This window comes from Ptychodera flava, chromosome 17, assembly GCF_041260155.1.
Source record: "Ptychodera flava strain L36383 chromosome 17, AS_Pfla_20210202, whole genome shotgun sequence".
In the NCBI taxonomy this organism is placed as follows: Eukaryota; Metazoa; Hemichordata; class Enteropneusta; family Ptychoderidae; genus Ptychodera; species Ptychodera flava.
In genome coordinates this window covers 29427064-29443245 of record NC_091944.1, presented here as the reverse complement: position 1 = coordinate 29443245, position 16182 = coordinate 29427064, and positions in this window count along the sequence as shown.

The window sequence follows — 16182 nt, the reverse complement described above, 5'->3', positions numbered from 1 at the left end:
ATTACATCAAGTACAAGATTGGCGATTGGTTCATGTTAGCCGAAATGACTCCAGAAACGTTGAATGGTGTTGATCGGTTTCGAAGAGCGTGAAGTTCGAACAATAGCAGCTCGCTAAATAACAGCTTGGAGTTTTTTACCTCCATAATCAGAGACACTTCAAATCTATATTCATACAAATGCAGGTATTTTATTTGTTTTGTCAACCAATCTTCTATTCGCTGTGTCACTCATTATCGGGATCACTTGATCAGAACATTCTGCGGCTATGTGCCCTTTCCGAGATCGAATGCTGACAAAAAAATTATAATATATTTGCGCTTGTGAATAGGACACCGAAGTGCTGTTGACGCCCAGGACATTAAAACGCCTCTGAAACGGCTCTGGTCCAATACTGGCGTAAAATGTTTCGTGTGGACGATCCCAAGTGGTTCTGAAACGTTTCAAACTTGAGACGGTATAGCGCGGCCAGACCTAAGTTGGTGTAGAGATTAACTCTATCTGCAACTAGCTGTTTCATGCGACAATTATTGTAATATGTAACAAACAACAACCAACATTCAATTTCCTTTCGTCATGGCTGCCGAAGAGAGCACTACACCCCGTGGCAATAATTGGTCTGACGATGAGCTTAGTCTGCTTATCTCAGTATGTGCAGACTAAAGTAAACAGAGAATGCTGAACGGAACCTACAGAGACAGCCTCGTTTACAACAAAAAATTGCTGAAAGGGCTCTACAAAAGGGTTTACGTGTAAGCAGGATAGCTGATCAGTGCAACCGCAAGATACATGTGAAGGAACTGAAACAGAAATACAAAGAAGTTGTTGACAGCAACAGTCAGTAAGTTCGTACGACATCAGTCATTTCAACCATCTTGTCACAGTATGCTCTATGCTCGGCCATATACATCTTTTGAAGTCGAGAGGGCGCATTAAGCCGGCTTAAACAACAAAACCAAGATTTAATTTTGTGTGCGTGGACACAAGCGGACTCAAATAATGAATCCCCTGTGTTTGCAAATCACGAATAGTGTCACAGAAACGTTTCTCTTTTTTTCCTGTCTGAACGTATTGCGAGATGCCGCAGCAGTCCCGACAGTCAAGTCGTGCTGTTGATAGTCTGTCGAAATGTTAGAGCTCATCCGTCAACATATTATGCATAATCCCATTCCGGGCACCCCCCCCCCCCCCCCCCAAAGTTTATAGAGTCATCGGCCACTGTGTATATTGTGCTCTTAAAGGAAACAGCACCGCTGAAAGTCATCCGCTTTAGCCTTATTTCATCCTTTGACAGTGATTTCAATGCCTGAATATACTATTTGGGTTAAATAGTTCTCTATCTTTTTTGGTGTTTTACCTGTGAAGTAAAATGTTATGGCTATTCAGAAGGAAAAAACCGAACCAATTCACTAAATTGCCTTTCTCTGGCTTCAGCATTTTGTCACATTGCAACACGCTCAAAATAGTTAAAGTGGCGAACGCGTGAACGGAAGTTCACCAGATTTTCACGGATGTTTGTCGAATAGGTTGTTTCTAAAAACTTTTCTAAGTTTGTAATTAAGATCTCTAGAGTCGAGTCGTTGCTTAATTATACGGCATTGTGAGACTAATCGGTCGATAAAATTTGACTCAACTATGTGAACAAACTAAGACCTTTTTCAAAATCTTAGACATCTTTTGTAACCAGTATTCTAAAGTGCAATTACTCGTTGACACCTAGACTAGAGCCCCCTTCCGCTCTGACTTAAACTTTTTTACGTCATTTAACCAAATTTCTTTACACTTTCACTAGAATATTCATAAAGATTGATCGCCTATAAATTTTCTTGATCAAATGAAAACAAAACTCATACAAATAGTTTTCAGGTGATATATAATACTTTGGAAAAAATACACAACCTGATGGAAAAATTCACAATACTTTGAAAAGAAGTTGTAGCAAAGGTGGATAGCTATCTTTAACCAGAATACAAACGCGATAACATAAAGTGAGACAACATATTCTCCGTTATACTATGCTTTGCTTGAATCTAGCCATCTGATTGGCAAGAGCCAGGGTTTACATCTAGAACTCCACGCTTGATTGGCAGTGGCATTGTGAAATTGTCGTCTGCACAACATGAGGAAGCTCGCGCAAGTTACGATATTCCTGCTGGAGAGCTATATCGATGATCAACACCTAACCATGTCGGACCAACAGCTTGAGGCCAATTTTGATCTAAATTTTAGTCCGGAGCAGCTCGATGAAGTCACGGACGAAGAGCTTGTACGAGCAGCGACGGGGATCGAACAACAACTTGCGTCGTCGTCGATACCATCAGTTGGAGAAGCACTGCCTACCGAACCTTGGGCTTCATGCCAAGAGAGAGCAAGACGATTCCCAGAAAAACAAACGAAACGGTGGAACAGTTGGCAGCGAAAATTAACGAAGCAAACACGAATACATCAAGTAAGTACGGAGTAAAATTACCGGTACAAAACCTTACTAGCTTACTGAGACAGTTTACCGCCGAAGTGAGAACACGAGAAGGCAACGATTACGACATTAGAAGCTATTGTGGAATTAGGCTGCTCTTTATCGACACATTACGAACGCACACTACCGTTAACATCTTGCGAGATAGGAAAAGTCACACAGCAAATAATGTGTTTATTGGACAAATCAAGAGTCTGAAGCGATAAGAAAACGAAAGAAAATGGTCCGTCTCATAACGCCAATTAGTAGGGGGGCTGAAAAAGATGTTTGCGAGGGGGGACATTGTCTTCGCATGGCTTGGTGATTATTTCCCGCCAAATATGCTACTTTTCACCCCCTAGGTCTTATACCCTCACTTGCCATTTATAAGTTCTAAATTTAAGATTGAGACTGACACCACACATGTATTATAAACCGACTGCTTCGTTCATGGAATCCCGACCACGAGATTTGCTCTCTTGTGCTTTCTTACTGAGAGACAGCCAGAGGACGAGAAACATGGCTAGTGCGCAGATCTTTAACACAATCTGGAATATCAATATTTTCAAGCGATAGTCGAAGAGGTCGTATATCCAACAGGTACTGAAAATGCTACATTCTGATACTCCCCAGAATAAACACGCCGAGTCGATGATGTACCCCATATAAACGGGCGTGGGCACCCAACCTGAAAGAAATTTACAAAAGATTAGAGCTGCATAATTCTTTGTGTAGTTTCGGGCATATTATCCGTTGTCTTTACAAATGTATAAAAAACGCATTCTGTTTTAATAACCATTGCCTCCTCAAAACTTGAAGTCTCATGCGTCTCCCAGCCTCAACTTCCACGGTTACGTCATGTAATGAAAACAAATATATATCGTAGGTAAATTGCGACTTTGTAATGGTCATACATTTATCAATAGTACGTTGTAAGTGTTTCCAAGTTACAAGAAGATATTTATATGGCAATTTCAAAGCAGAAAAAAGATGGTTTGTAATTGCATAATCTTACGCTACGTTATCTGGAAATCGCACATTTGAATTTTAAATATATATTTCTTTTTTTAATTTAACTTTGATATCTAACGCTTTCTAATTCAACTTTGCTGTTCTGATATCAATGTACATTCGGAATTATTTCAAAGAGATACTTCAGTGAATGTAATTTACCGATGACTTGAGCGAAGAACTGTCGAATGCCAAGAGCGAAAGGCTTGTCCTCTGGTGCAACAACGCTGATGGTGAACAGAGGAACAGATCAGAGTATTTAAGAAAACGTTACAACTCTTTACTGTAACCGTAATAGGAGTATTTCTATTCAGATAAAACAATTAGGTTCTTTACAGACTTTCTTAGAGTATACCCCACATCTCGGTTGAATACAATTTCGAAGAGACTCTTGTGTGAAACATGTGGAGAGTATTTTGGTAATAATTTTAGCTTGGTGTAATTTCGATCTCGCGATGACATAAAATGAAAGTTTTATTTGCATTAAATACAAATCAAAATTCTCGGAACGTAGATTAGCAAACTCATTAAAGAAGTTTTTAGATAGATATAGAGAAATCAAAGTATGACATTCTCTTTCTCAAATGATGAGTGACGACACAGCTTTGACTCGCAACAGTGATTCGGTGGCTTTATCCTATTACACATGAATTTGTCATCTTTGGTCAATCTTGATGAGTATGTAGCATGCTAGCAGTGTAAGCCAACTCGTTCCAGACACTTCTTGTACTTCAAGTACTTGAAAAGAACCCTATTGTTATTGTCATTTTCTATTTGCTTCTTGGGCACGGTAAATTATTTAGTAAGCCTTCAATGATACTGATTATTGTTTTTTTAAGTCGAGTTTGATAGTCGTTGATCTGTAAGTCGGTTACTGTTATTTCACATGTAAAAAGGTTAAATATTATTTGTTTAGTTTCTAAACCTTTTTCCAGTATCGTAGAAGGCTGTTGCATGGTATACATACCGTAAAGGCAGCATGATGTATGCGGTGACAGGTAACGCAGACACGAAACTCGAGACAGACAGGAGAACTATAAATATTTCAAACATTCTCCAACAGCTTTTGCCACAAATACCACCAACAGCCGTCCCTACTTCTTTGTGCTGAGATAAGGGACGAATACATCTACAGGAACTGAAGTTCTGAGTTCAAAACAGAAAACCGCTATTTTTATTGTCAATTTAATCCGATTGACAGCAGACGCAAGTTACTGTCTACAATTCATTACAAATGTTGACTCAATGGACCATGTATGTGACAGCTTGGCTACGTACATAGGCGTCAGTAGAGTTCTGAATTTGAAAAACTGGCATATTCATCGTAACTTTCAATACACTTGACTAAACTCGCTATGTTTGTGGCAATTTTGGTATGTACAAACATATGTTTCAAAAGATACAGTCATCTTTCTTATATACCCTAGCATAAAGCCTGTTTATGAAACGCAAAAAGGCTCAAATATATGTTAAACATGCATTTGAAATGAATTGTTTGGCATAAACTTGCTATCATGTGCTTGTAAGGTTGAGACAAGTCCACATGTCTAAGACTCTTCGTGGAAAAATATTAAGAAACAACCATTTCGAATTATGTCTACATTAGGATTCAAGGTTAACGGCCACTAATACCTTGAGAGTTACGGCCTCGGTACAACCTGCGAAACATGGTGAGTTATAAGTCAGGCCGTCAATGCCGCACACTGGATCGTACTCAGTGACGGAGCAACCGCAGTTTAAATTGCACTCTGATACTAAATTGGATGAGCCCAAGTTGACGGAGAAGCTATTCCTGAAAGGAAATAAGCGAATTACAAAAAATAAACCTTTGAACATTAATCATCTTTTTTACATTATTCAATCAATCAAACAAATACATTTCTTTATTCTCTTCCAAAAAGTCTTTGCTATGTAAATGTAAAGTAGTTGAACTGTACATGGCCAATGCAATTTTGACAACAACTGCGTCCATAAACGTTTATTGTTTTATGTTTGATCTAGCCCATACGATTCTTTCACGGCAACTAAACATACGAATCTGGTTTCAGAACATCTAACGATTATTATCATCTGAAGCGTTCAGATCTTCCTGTGTTAGATTTCATCGACGAGATCATCGACGGGTCGGTTTTCTAAGATGTATTGGAATGCTTTCTCTCACCGTTCATAGAATGCCCTTCCTGCCTACTTGCCTCTGGTATCTACAATCGCCTTATATCATGCGTGATCGAACACAAAGAGAGCGTTCTCGTCATTAACACTTCTTATGTAAGGGGTTACTGTTATTGAGATATGTTTATGCGAGGTATCATGCTAACAAATAAACACCCGTGCTTCTATTCTGTTATGATTGTTGTCTGAAATGCCATGTACTGTTTATAAATGCACATTTGGTATGAACATAGACCATGGGGTTTAGAATTTTCGAATAATGTACTTTTAAGTCCATGCCACATTTATTGAAAACAAGGATCAGGCATTACATGATGTTTTCGCAAGTCTAACATCTAGTTGCATTTGCACACGATCCCCGGAAACAAATAAAGACGCAGTGAATACAACCAGAACAGAAATTATTATACTGGAAAACATGAGTACCGTAACATTAATCCAGGCTTTACATTGTAAGGCTGTTACAATGCGGATTTAGGGGAAAGATTAAGTAACCTTCCGAAAGACCATTTTTCATGAAATTGTTTCAGACAAAAGAACATGATTACGGTTATACGGTTCAAATCAGAAAAGAGAATAGTAATCCACTGGCGTCTTCAGTCACTTGAAAAGAAAAGCATAAATATATATGCACAAGAATAATGACATTCGTTCCACCTGTTTGACAGATCATTTCTGCTAAGAAACTACAATTTCTTTAGTGCTGTTGAAAGTCTGAATGAAATCATATATTTCTCAGTAATGCACCTTAACAATTTCAGTGAGAAAATCAACTTTTATTATATCTTCTATCATAAAATGACAAACTATCACATATGAAAATATAAGAGAAAATTGCTTTTTTTATTTTCGTACTTCCTCCCTCTTATTCTATTCAACTCACGATAAGGTGTGACTGCATGATCATACTGTTATAGTCGTATCTCGCCGGTCTGGTTAGCGTACTCACTGCTGAGAGGTACTTCGAGATCTTTGACAGAGTAGAGACTCACAGAGTTGTTGGATATCAATGATGGTGGTTTATTACTGAAGTGTAAAGTTTACACATCAGATGCCCAGCTATCTCCGACTGACGATAGTGGGTGATTATCCCTTTTTTTAAAAGAAATTGTAGCATCCTAATTAGATTAAATTAGTTAAGCCTCCAATCGCTAATCGACTAGTATTTCTTGATTGGTTCAAATAATTAAAATATTCTTCCCTTCAAGAAATACATTACTAAACTTTCTCTGATAGGACATTGATCATATAAAATTTTACATAATCTGCATAAGTGACATCATCGTTATACAACATTTCCCTTATGTAATCGTCCCAGGGTCCTGTCTGGAATTTAGGTATTGATGATACGAATTCACTCTACTGCCTTGACAATAGATATCACTAGTACAAGTTTCTACCTGTATCCTTGATACTTAGGTATCAATGACGCAAATACATTGAATGTCCCTGACAACGGAGTTTAAACCAAGATGAAGGAAAATTCGTAATGATCATTAACCCTTACACAGACTTAGAAAGTTCAGCCGTCTCGTTCATTGACCTTTGTACAGATTCCGAAATTACAAAAACAATATCAATAAGCCAGAGAAAATTTAGTCTGTAACACTAAAATTCCATTTAGTTTAGTGGGCTTTTTTACCCATACATGCCTACTTGAAGCATAACCCTTTAAACGCGAGTTTAAAACATGTACAAGATTTCGCTGAAACCACTACCGACAACAAAATTCTCTCTCACCTGATCGATGAATTGGTAAAATCGGAGTAAGGAACCGATACACCGGCAAAGCTGTCTTGCTCACAGCCCAGAAACAAGAGTGGGATCGGCAGTAACAAGGTGATGACTCCAAATACGAACAAAGTTTTTGCCGTCGCCAATGGCGATAGTTTTAAGTAACGCATGAGTACACCACCGGTAAGAACACCCAATGATGATACGGGAACGAAAACAATACCTTCATCGTAAAAGTGAGAAACAATGTTATATAATATATTATATATATATATATATATATATATATATATATATATATATATATATATATATATATATATATATATATATATATACATACACACCCCGAATCACAAGAAAAAATATATGTTCATGATAAATAATTAAATATGATTTTTACTTTTCTGCAAAGCTCGCCAGTATCAGTAACTCTTGGCTAACGAATGGGGAAGACAACATTGTCAGCCTATACCAGGTGTACTTTAGTGTATGTATGTATGTATGTATGTATGTATGTATGTATGTATGTATGTATGTATGTATGTATGTATGTATGTATGTATGTATATATGTATCTATGTATGTATCTATGTATGTATCTATGTATGTGTGCATGTGTGTGTGTGTGTGCGTGTGTGTGCGTGTGTGTGTTCATGAGGGGGAGATCCCCCGCAATTGTAAATTGTTTATAAGTGACTATATTCATCGACTCAAGAATATACATGGTAACTTATGAAGGGGAAAATGCATAGTAATTTATGAAAGGATCAAAACATTAGTTATAGAGAAATTCTCTCTGGTACAGCAAAAAAATAATGTAAACTTGCATCGTATGAACTTATCCCCTCAACTCGCGTACACATACACACACACACACACACACACGCACACACACACACACACACACACACACACACACACTCACATACTATCCAAAGAATTATTTAATGATATTTAAAAGAACTGTCAGGAATTTTGTAATTACCCCTAAGTTGAATTATGACAGAAGATTCAACTTAGACATCAAATGTTCTAATGGATTTGTTATTGGTATTAAAACTAGAAAACAGTAATTTTATCAGATTTCCTATTACATTTGATATTTTAAGGTTTAGTACGATTTGATGAATGCTTAGAAGGTGCTGTACACTATGTACACTAAACATAAGCTCGCATGAATTCTAACAATATTTTATATCAACTTGGACATATATCGACTAAATTTGTTTCAAGGTCTGATGCCCGTTTGTCATGTTTCAATTATGTCATGATTTATGGGTGTTGCTTTAAACCTATGCCCGCCCCCTCATTTATACATTAGGTGAATAAGCCAACAGTTAAATGTTATAGAGATAGCATAGAGTCTGAGTATTTAGAATGTCATTGGCTATGGTTAGGTTTGGACTTTATGAAGGTCTATTCGGTGCAAGAATTAGGTAAAGCAATCTGGTGAAAAGTGAAAACTAACAACACATAAATTCTTGTGATTTAACAGGGGACAAGTAGGGAGGTCAATGATGCTGAAATTTGCTAATCGTGCGATACTTTAGAATGCAGTTGTTTTCGTTTTCAAACACCATACTGTGATTGGTTGGTCAGGGTAGCAATAACTTTTTCGAAAGATTGGATTTACTCAGCTTTCACCATATTGTTAAGTTTAATTTACGTTATACACATGATAAGTTAGCGTTAGTAGTGTAGTGTAGTGCAGTGCAGTGTAGTGCAGTGCAGTGTTAGTGTAGTGCAGTGCAGTGTAGTGTAGTGAAGTGAAGTGCCGTGCAGTGCGGTATAATGTAGTTTTTCATTTACCTCGAGCCACATTCCTGTGTAACGCTATGGAAAAGGACGCCCTCAAATTTGTGTAATAATTTGCCTTATCAAATACCCATGCCCATGTCGCTTCATCCTAGTGACGTTCACCGTAAAATATCAGCTGTGATATTTCACGGTAAACGTCGAGATATGCACGATAAACTTCATCGGTTTTGGAGTCTTCCCGAACTACGTTTGCAATTTGAAGGTAAACAACGTACACAAACAAAATGGCTGCCACTCTCCGCCTGCGAAGCGATGTCGGTAACGTAAAAATATGAAGGGCTTTGAGGAACATATATATTTCAGGTTGCTAAAGAAGGAGATACAATGTTTAGTCTTGTAATGTTTTCCCATGAGTTTTCTGTTAAAATTCTTGGTTTTTTTAGACACGCTATAGCGAACATTTTGCCGTTCGTACGCTCGGTCTACTTCCGAACAGGTAGCGAGCGCGTGGCGTTATAGCAATGTCACCCGCGCGACGTCTGTTGACATGGTAACTCTCAGTGTAAACAAACAAATCACCTGAAAATGGCGGCCCCTTTCCGTGTCGACGACGACAATCGAACGCGATCGAAATCAGGAGAGATTTGAAGGAAGGGATAGTTTTTGATCGGTTACAATTGTAATAGTATATTGCACCTTAAAACATTATCCCTGTACGACAATTTTTGAATCCCGGTGTCTTTCCTCTTAGGGTTCATTGAGATAAGGAGGGCTTGCAGCGATGTCGCGCGTGATGTTGACTTCTTCGTAAAGTTCATGAATCAAGCCTGATCACACAAATATTCCGATATTTATGCGCAAGGCGTAATAAAGTAAAGCCTAAAAATTTAAGAGGAATTGATATCCCCATTTTAGACCAAGAGGCTGAAATAGCTACCCCATTTGGCGGCATGTACACATATTGGCAAGTAATGGAAGTGCCCCCCGGGGTCAACGCCTCGAGTCTTTCCTAAATTAACGCTCGCACAGGGGCGTTCGGAACTTTGTTCACGTATTTTTTGAAGTCGGACTCAGATCAGAGGCGTTGCTTAGCCGGCGAGAACTTTTCAATGAGAATTCCCCCTATTAATAAGATCGAGGGCGATCATGCGTCAGATAAGTAAAGCCTAGCCGTCATCCTTCGCCAAGCTTCATGTACACGGTCATTTCATCGTGCAATCCACATAAAAATTAAAGGCACAATATTTCTTTCAATCGAACTTTTTTACTGATAATCACATTTCTGGCCGGTGCAATGAAATTTGCGATAAGTTACACCACGCCGATCTTCTTACATCTCGATTAACGCCTCATTCTTTGTTGGCATACGTATTGCTCTACTAGTTCTACATGTAAACAAATGACGTTATCATGTATGATATCATGTAGGGCTCGGCCCTTGCTGTCGCGCAAGGGGTAAAGATTAGAAATTTTATTTGTATTTATTGATGATAAGTAATAGTAAAGAATAATATAAAATTAATTGTTACTTGCTTTACATGTTCGTACGACCATAATGCTGATATTATTCTCAGACGAAAACAGTTCAAACATGTATGTCAGACTCTGCAAGTATAGTTTTTGTTTAGTGTGTAAACATGTTACATATAAATTGGCAACATTTACTGTTATAACAATCTATTGTGTTTAAAGGGACGTATTGTGCCATCATTATCGTTGAAATAGTGACTACTTCCAATTTCAAGTTGAAAACAAGCGTTCCGTCTAAATACTGGCAATTTTTGCATTTATTTAAGTGATCGGAACAGAGGGTGCTTTCTAAAATTCAATCCCAGCATTCTTTGCGCCTTTCCTCGTTCATATCCACGACTATTTTCTCTCTTTTTTCTATTTTTTACGGGTATAAGTAACGATGTTTTGTATCAGTGATAAGGTGGATGATAAGACCTAATGGCTAATAAAATAGATATATTTTATTGATGGCAATTTCAAAAAATTCTTTGAGCGTTTCATATTTCACTGGACAAAATGCGTCATATACTTTCAGTATACTTACGTATATTGACGTATATGTAAAACAATATTACGAGCATACGTAACATACATCTTTGTATATGGAATATTCCAATACGTTTATATGCGTAGCGTATATCTATGCAGATCAAGACTACATGTAATGAAGATCTTTACACATCAAGCTTACACTGTAGTTTTGCATTTCTTAGAAAACATACGTGTATACTTAACGTATTGAACGCATGTACAGAATCAGTATATATGTGTATATTGTATATCAAACATTTTGCCGAGTGTTTGTTTATTTACGAGCACTCAAAAACACATGGCGGCGCCCATGAATTTAGTAGGGTTCCCTTCCGGTTCCTCACAGAATATACTATGAACTTGCGCATGCGTAGTCAGTAAGTTGCTGGCGCGACTATCAATACGCGACGGGATACGGCCATTGATTTTCCAAAAAACTTACAAAAATGGCGGTAAATGTTGTCCATTGCATGAATTTATATCTCCAAATCTCTTTGCACTATATGCTTAACTACAATGTTGTCATTCCGTAAGGTGTATGATAAAACCGAGTTTAGTGTAGTGTAGTGTAGTTTAGTGTAGTGTAGTGTAGTGTAGTGTAGTGTAGTGTACTGTACTGTACTGTACTGTACTGTAGTGTTATGTAGTATAGTGTAGTGTAGTGTAGTGTAGTGTAGTGCTTTGTAGAGTAGCATAGTGTATTGCAGTGCAGTGCACACTAGTGGGATAATCGTTTCTCGAAATGTAATTTCTTGTCTCCAGCTGATATGTAAATGACGTGTAAGCTAAGACAAACCTGTAAATAAAGCTGCCTGTGCAGCAGACAGTCTGAATTGATTTTCGACATATTTGGCGAAATACGTAAACAAGCCACACAAAATGGCCGTCTCACAGCCAAAGGCAATGGATACAGATATCAGAGGCACATTGGTAAAGAGTCGACGAACGGCTGATGGAAACTCTATTACGAGAGAAGGAAAAAAGAGAAAATGTCACTCTAATATTGGTTTTCGTCGGATGGGTACAATCTCGCTCTCACACATCGCACACAAATTTTATCACGTGCACAGCAATGAAAACATTTTTACTGGGCGAAAGCATAGACGTTTTTCTCGAGGGTCTATGGCGAAAGTCAGCATCGGGGACAATTCTTTCCAACGGCAGAGCTATCAATCATGGGTAGGTAACAGTGAATTTTCATTGGATTCGACCTCATAACTTTCGACACCCAGTCACCAGTGAAGACATCAGAGTCATAATCGCTCGACCAAATTTCCTCCTATCATTCATCAAATTACGAAATCATGTCAATGTTAAAGATGTTTTTTAACTTGATATGAATGAAGTAAAGAGAAACCACCGAGCAATATTACATTCGATGGCCACGCTTTTGAAAAACAAATGTCTTGTTGTAATTTAACGTGATGTTTTGCGTAGGGATTTGGCATAAATACAGTAATGGGACGTCGCAATACTTAACTATAAAGTATGTTTATATACAAACTGGTAGCGATGCAAACACACTCTTGTGCAACACGCAGATATTTTCGACAAACAAATGGAAGTATTTACTGTGATTTTTTATAATTAATAACATTGTTGTAATTATCATGCAAACTTGCTGTGCTTATTGCATAATGCAACTTTTTGCATAGGACTTTCACCTTGCAGTTCATATCAAAATAGACAAGTATATTTGCACCTTTAATTTCTTTACTCTGCCTTTACCTTTGATGCGTCTTATGGTCTCCCGCTCAATATTGGTATTCCCGTCATCGAAACTTGTCTCTATGGAAGGTGCAGTCACCACAGCATCGTTTTCCCGCGGTTGAGAAAATCTCTTCGGTAGGAGCATAATCGGAATACCAATTAAGAGAGTGAGGGTACCGGTAACGAGATATCCAAGCCACCAAGCTCCGACCCATCGTGTGTCGTTAGGGTCAATGTCGATACTGGACATGTTAACACGGTCGAAGTCAACGTACAGGTCGATGAATAATGATGAAATTGGCAATCCAATAACCATTCCGAGAGGAGCCATCGTGTAATAAATGCCTGCAGTGTAAGCGACAAAAAATTAATATTCGAAATGGGAATTGTTCATGCATTGTCAGCTTTTCTATTTTCTTAAAAAGTGCTCGATGCATTTTTGAATGCGTAAACCAAGTAAAATACGTCAAACGTTTGTTCCTATTTTTCACCTAATCATATATATATATATATATATATATATATATATATATATATATATATATATATATATATATATATATATATATATATATATATATATTCAAAAGTAGTCATGCAGTTTAAATTCACTCGAACGGATATAAGTATATAAGATGTGTAGATACGTCATACAAATGCAAGTAGTGGATCATTATGAATTTCGAATTTTTTTAAATGGTGTCTGATGAAGATATGACATCAGCAGGATGAGTTTATAACAATAATCATGTAGCAAAGAATGAACATCATTTAAATAATTATAATCATAATTGTTCATCAGTTATTTACCAAGGGGATTTGAAAATAATAGTGTCAACTGCTTTCCCCCATTGGCTCTCCAAGCAGTATAAGTTGGTTTCAAAATGTCGCCATCAAAAAAATATTATTTATCAAATTTTAATACCAATTAAAAATGGAATGATACGTCCCTACCATATAAATGAGAGCGTAGAGCTAGAAATCTTTTAAATTCTGTCTGAGGATTGCACGATGCATATATATATATGTATGTATAATTTGCAAGCACATATTGCATATATACATTACATGTACATTGAAAGTAGGACACGGTTAGCTGTAAAGTGTACGTATGTTTACTAATGATTCCATTGTCTTAACTTACCTACGTAGAGAGGGGCTTTAAGTTTACCTGCGCCATCATCGATATAGGAAGGAATTAAGATCAACATGGGTGTGGAGAACGTTCCGAGAAAATAGTTCCCGAGCAATAAAAAGACAGCCACCTGCATACTTTCTCTTCCCTCAATCGTGGAGCAAGTATCGCTAGTGTTACCAAGTGTCATGTCTGACGAGTTGTGATTACTGCCTGAACACAAGGTAGTATCATTCGTGCCAATTACTACAGACGAGTATTTGTAAGTGCCCGACATGAAATGCGGGAATGACATACAACACTGAAATAAACCTGTAAAGATTATACTTAGGCCAATGACCAGAGGACGATGACTGTCTTGCTTGCCAAAGAAGACGGAGACAAACACAACCGATATCAAAGTTGCGGTGTCAAACATGGACACATTGAGTCCCATTAGGGTACTGTCTAGCGAATATCGTTTCTGGACACTTGTCAGCCCGGCAATGAAACAACCGAAGTTGACCATAAACAGAAAACCAGTTAAACATAGAACAAAGAATGCGAATTTGAAATTAGTGAATATCTGAAGACATTGTGGCCGCCAGCTACCTATGCCAAACATCATATCTAGATCACCCTGGCTCTTTGGCGAATCGGTGACTTGAGTGCGTTCGTCGAGTTCTTCTGGAAAAGATGGCCTGGTCGCAGTTGCCTCGCAAATTTCTCCTTGCATTTGCCACTGTGCCCGTGGCTGCTGAGCTCTGGACGATGATTCGTGCTCTCCAGTATCGTTTCTGTTCTTGCCACCATCTTTTACGATTTCCATGATTCTGGAACAATTATCAGAATACTTTATCGTGTAGGATACAAAAATTATTGGTCAACTCAGTCTCCATCGTGGGATTTTGTTTCAAGGACTTACCAATGAAGAATCATCCTTAGTCACTTATCGTATTGTTTTTAAGGCATATAAATAATATACCGTAATATTCAAAGATCGACTAATCTTTTGGGCAATTTATTCACTGTTAAGTAAATATTGATAAAACTTATTGGAATTTTTGCGCTATTTTGCTATCCTAAATTTCATATACCTATTACTGCTAAAAAGACGTGTCGGGCATGTTCAAACTTACTTAGGGAACTCTCATTATGTACGGCCTTTTGGGTCGGAAGAATGTTGGGTGGGGTCTGTCAAAAAATGAAAACTACAAGGCTGAGACAAGGGGCTTCACTAAGTTTTGAAGTAGGTAGCTAAAATAAAAATGTAGGCGGATTGCAGCCGCGTGCGAAGACCGCCAAGCGGTCGTCGGGGAGGGTGCCCCTTCCCGGCCGAAGGCCGGAAGCCCTTGAAAATCAGCAAAAAATTCACTTTTACAGCTTACTGTCACTTGAAATTATAATATTTTCAGGAGTATTGTCAGCAATGTTCATATGAACATTTTGTGTTCATATCATAAAAATCATTAAACATGATAATTTATAATTCAAATTATAGAAATCGGGCAACGTTGAATATATTTTGAAGAAAGAAAATTAAACTCTAGAAATAATTTGGCAATATTGCTCAGTAAAGTATTTTGATGTATGGTATGAAAACGGTATGATAAGAACCCCTGTTTGCTTTTAGGAGGTAAACTATAATAATTCTTTATTGTTAATGATATAAATTTGATATTGTAGACGAGATCATAAAGTGTTTCATCTAGGCAGAGGATAGGGGATTCCCCTATGTTGACATGTTGGCACCCCAAGTAATTTTTCAAGGGGGACCAGCACCCAATGAAATGGTGCCAATCACACCTTAGAGATTCAAGTCCAGGTTGCGGTGACAAAAGAGTCTCAATAAAAAAGCTTCAACCGACCATTTAGTGAGTTGTCTGAAGGAACAAATGTGCCCAACGAATTCCACATCTCACCTTCATAACACAAACTATTAACATTATGACAACCCAAACCATCGTTACATTTTGACAGCGGAAAATCAGTGTTAAAACATGATATAGTGGTGAAAACAATAACAAAGTCTACCTGTGTGAATCGATACTTACGCTCTGGAAAGGTTACGAGCATCATTATCGCCTAATGAGTGTAGACGTGACATGTTTTTCACTCGTGTAACATTTTTAAAGTTTGGTAAACTGGCTAACAGAAATATTTAAAAGAAGACGAAGGTACTG